The sequence below is a fragment of the Arachis hypogaea genome, chromosome 20 (genome assembly GCF_003086295.3).
Source record: "Arachis hypogaea cultivar Tifrunner chromosome 20, arahy.Tifrunner.gnm2.J5K5, whole genome shotgun sequence".
Lineage (NCBI taxonomy): Eukaryota > Viridiplantae > Streptophyta > Magnoliopsida > Fabales > Fabaceae > Arachis > Arachis hypogaea.
The window spans coordinates 133325529-133330651 of record NC_092055.1 but is presented as its reverse complement, the minus strand read 5'-3'; the positions used below and the strand labels follow the sequence as shown (position 1 = coordinate 133330651).

Below are 5123 nucleotides of genomic sequence, written 5' to 3'. Positions count from 1 at the left end.
TAGAGTTTTTCCTTTAAATCTTTTGTTGAAGGTAAAGTTTTGCCTTCAGAAAAATTAACTATTTATTTTTAAGCAACACATCAAATATTTGATAAGATTTTGAAATATCAAAACTATATTTCTTCCCACTCTTATGATTTTGATCACTAGATCGATCAACATTTGCTATTTTCTTAAGCAAAGAGCACACATAAAGTGGCAGCCAAATCAACTTTGGAAAGTTCGAGATCGGACTCCTCGATCGAAGATTCCATTTCAACATACGAAAATTTTTCTTTTCAAGAAAAGACTTTACTTTTCAACTTATTTTCGCTTTTGAATTTCTTTGTCTCCTTATGGAGAATCTCTACCTGGCACACTCTTTCCGCCAAATGTGCTAGGTCAGGAATATGAACATTAAGTAATTTTCTACTTGCCTTACAAGGCGTTCGAAAATTTGATTCATGATCAATCATCATAGGGTTCAAAATTGTAGTCATCTATTGGGTCAATAAATTGACCAAATCATGATGACTTTCATCAACATATTGCCGAAAAGCAACCATCAAATTAGAAGCATTCGATGTGGAACCCAATTGATAGTCCCAAGAATACTCAGAGTACAATGGAGGCCCTGGATTACCACCAAAACTTGATGAATTCCCGAATCTTGGAGGGACATAATCAGGTGGAGTGTAACCTGGAGGAAGACCGTATGGAGGCCAACCAATAGTTATTGACGGTTGTGTTACAGCAATCCGTGGACGTAAATTTCGTCCATTATTCCCAATTGGGGGATTAGTAACCGACAAATTCTCCGCTACTGTACTACTTTCAACACATGATACTATGTCCACCAATGCTGGTACAACTGCAACCACGCCATCACTTGCAGATGATTCAACATTAGTGTTAGAGACTGTCTCTACCATTCGAATGATCTTACCACTTCTTAATGGCATGAACTAGATCATTTCAACACACTTTTTTGAAACACTTAATTTTCAAAATTGTCCTTGATCAGCGAATATTTTATACGCTTTTTGGCATTATTTCCTTAGTATTTTTGGTACATTTGATTAAGTTTTATTATGTTTTAGTAGGTTTAGTGCAAAAATTACTTTTTGGATGCTACTTTGAGTTTTTATGTTTTTCCTATTTTTTAGGTGATTTGTGGGTGATTCTAGCAAGTTTTGGAAAAGTCTGATTCAGAGGCTGAGAAAGGACTGTAGATGTTGTCAGATTCAGACCTCCGTGCATTCAAACAAGCATTTCTGAAGCTACAGAGGTACAAATGGCACACTCTCAATGGCATTGGAAAGGTAACTTCTAGGGCTTTCCAGCGATATATAATAGTCTATACTTGTCTTTAGAAATGAAGGTCCAAAATCAACGCCCATATCATCCCCTACCCGGCGTTCAACACCCCAAAAGGAGCAAGCTCGGCGTTGAACACCCAAAATGGACCAAATCCAGCGTTCAACACCCAAGAGGAGTCCAAGCACGTGAATTCACCTCAAGCTCAACCCAAACACTCACCAAGTGGGCCCAGAAGTGGATTTTCGCACCCTTTAGCTTAGTTTATCACATTTTTGTAATTTTTAATTATTAGTAACATCTTTTAGGTCTAGTGTTTACTATAAATAAGAGACTTCCTTCTTCCTGAGGATTATGCCTCCCAGGAGGGGAGAAGCACAGACACATTACTACGATTATTTTCTCTAAGCTATGAGCAACTAAACCTCCTAGATTAAGGTTAGGAGCTCTGCTGATTCTCATGGATTAATATATAATATTACTGTTTCTATTTCAATCTATGTTTGATTCCATTCTAAAATGTATCTTCGTTCTTCGAACTAATGAAACCGGGTGGAACAAGAGTATGACCCATTTTCTACAAGGGTTCTTGCGAGTCTCTAGCGGGATAGCACTGAATCACAAGCTTGATTATACATCTCTTAGACGGCTAATCCACCACTTCGTTGGGGACATGGGAACATCTGTTCAGCCGAGGTACGGGGCGATTAGGGCCTTTGTGATATAGACTAGAATCATAAAGCTTCATTCTCCGATCCGGAAGATCCGACCTTGTCTGTGACGTTTTGAGTAGGATCACCAGGGATTGAATTGCTAGAGCTTCACCCTCGTTCAGATTGGATGACCATTAGTACCGGCATGTGATCTGAAGCAGAGGAGATTAATGACCACTAGCCCCGGTGTTAATCACTTACAGTTTGCCATGGAATGATTCATCCATTGTTGGAGTAGACAGTCAGAAAAGTTGATTCAGAAAGAAGAAGCATCTCCAAAGCCTCAATTGAATTCTTATCACTGTTTTCACACCAATTCAGTCATTCTTTCCTTATTCTGTTTTTATGCGTTTTTCACAACCACTATCTTTTCTATCCGCCTAACTAAGATTTGCAAGATAGCCATTGCTTGCTCAATCCAATAATCCTCGTGGGATTCGACCCTCACTCACCTGAGGTATTACTTGGACGATCCGATGCACTTGCCGGTTCATCTGTGCGGAATTTTCGGAGTTCAATTTCGCGCAACAGTCCCACCTGGCGTGCCAATTTGTTTTATCGACTTTTAGCAAATCGAAAGTGGTTCAATATCTAGTGGTTCGATATCTAGTAGTTTGGGAGCGAAACCTACTCCTCTTGTGAGTACCAGTTTTCAAATGTGCATCAAAAGGGTCTTTCGATTAGACAAAAAATAATAAAAGAAAATCTGAAAGATAAACAAAGTAGACTTGAAAATAAATTGATTGAAATTGGAATAAATTGCATGGAAATTAAATAAAAGCGGTAAATTGCCTTCGATTTCATCGAAGGATTTTTGAAATCATAAACAAAGTACTGAATTTTAAAAATGAACAAAAAAGATGCTTGAAAAATAAATTTGCAAAAAGAATAAAAGTTACAAAAAATTTAAAATTAATTTAAAAGATAGTGGAAGGAACCTACAAAAAAAAAGCTCTTAGAAAACTCAAAATTTTGCAGAGAATATGAGTGTGCAAGAGTGTTTTCTGATTCGAGATTCCAACCCTTGTTTCTTCGATCATTCTCTTATTTATAGAAATCCTCACTCAATCATGTTCGAATGTATCTCCTAAATATATTAATTCTTGAGTACCGTTCTCGCTCTTTTTGTGCAACGTGGATAACCGTCAACAATCAACTTTAAATGCTCCTTTCCTTCGATCAGATGTATCGATTTGCTTCTACCTCTTTCCCTCTGATGAATCCTTCTCGATGAGGGTTATATTCCCTGAAAAAAATTGTACCTCAATCTCATGTCTTCGAAATAATATTTTTCGACCAACAACGAGTTTTGACCATCTCCTCGTAATTATCTTTTGTCATTTGTGATTTGTACATCTACATTATCATGTCTGAAAATAGTTCACAAAACATCTCAAATAAGATCACCCAATATTATTTGGCCGTGGACGTCACAACTTTTATCAAAAGGATTTGAACAACTCTTCGCACATATTTTTGGTCGTCTTCACCTCTATTATAACCGGGATTCAACATACATTTTTCCTTCTTGTTAAGAAGCAAACCACTATAAGAATCTCGAATATATACTACTGACGGTTTTATTGATAGCCAATTATTTTTAATGACGGTTAAGTTATTGATAAATATACGTGAGTGAAAATCTTATTGATAAAATTTGACCACTTTTACCTATGTTCTGGTGTTCTCGGTAAAATTAGTTATAATTTACCGCTGACCTAATTTTTTTATTGATCTCTCATTATATATATATACATTACTAATAATTTATATAAATTATATTTCTCATATCAGTTAAATTTACTAACTATAAAATAAATTATGCAATTATCAAATGAAATATTTAAATAATTATGGAACCAAATAATATATATCAAATTTATTAAAAAGCTAAATAAGTAATAAAGATATAATTTTATTAAAATGATCATCACCCATAATATTCAGAATAACCATCTGGATACTAGGGATAATAAATATCTCATGTCATGAAACTACTTATCCCAATAGCTTAAGCTGATTTTGGGGTTCATTAAGGATCGAACTCTTGACCTTTCGGATCTAGAGTTCTAATACCATGCATGTCATGATACCATTCATCCCAGAGGCTTAAGCTAATGGAAAAAGATAACACTAATGGTTATATCTCTAATACTCCCTAAACCTCCATTATACGCAGTGTACAAATATTCCATTGGTTTCCATACTTTCCCAATATAAATTCAATGCAATAAAATTCTATCTACATGTAATCTTCCTTTAGGAACACGCCATCCTCTCCGCCGTTCTTGTCTCTCTCGTGGTCGGCGGTGGGTCTAGGTGGTGGTGAAACGTCGGCTCGCGATGGATGTGAGTCCATTAAACTCTTTACGCTATCATAACATCAAAATTAATACATTAATTATTGTTTTTCTACTTTTAGATAAATCCTCACAGTTACTGTCATAGTATCCATTAGATACATAATATCATTAGTTACAGGTGAAAACTCAGGCGAAGTCGACTTCACGTGAAGTCACTGCACCTGAGTTTCCCCCTTAGTTACATGCAACCTTTTTTCTTTAGATGAAATCATAAGTATCCTCTTAACCGAGGACAATCCTATTTAACCAGGAGGGAGGTATGATTCTTTTCTTAATCTTTATTGAACGTTTTATAAAATAAGGTCCACTTAACTATAATTTAAACTTTAGTTAAAGTATCTTTAATTTGTTACTCTTTTCATATCAATCAATCAGATTTTTTCCATTGTTTGTTTCAACCCTTGATTAAGCAGGAAGCATGGCTAAAAACCAAGTAAAGGCTTAAGCATAATAATCAACAAGAAAGTTGACTTTGACGACACAGTTGCATTTGTATTATTGCAAGATATGAGCCATCAAAACCATACTAGGCTGTGTGTTGGGACCATAAGATGATTGAAATTCCGCATATATGTAGATGAAAGTGCAAGCCATAAATGTCATTAATAATGTTTTCTTCATCTTTTGCTCTAAGCCTTATAATCATATGGAGTATTGAAATTATCCTTATATTATTGTCAATGTCTCTATCTAAATTAGTTGGCAAATTTTGACTTGCAATGCATTGGCTTGCAAGTTTCTTTCTTTCCAA

At 35.4% G+C, this 5123-nt stretch overlaps 1 long non-coding RNA gene across 1 annotated transcript; it reads left to right on the top strand.

The window, feature by feature from the left end:
* Nucleotides 1–4257: 4257 nt before the first annotated feature.
* Nucleotides 4258–5123, top strand: LOC140182752 (uncharacterized). Its single transcript, XR_011878847.1, has 2 exons — nucleotides 4258–4358; nucleotides 4786–5123. It is a non-coding gene; the product is annotated as an uncharacterized lncRNA (long non-coding RNA).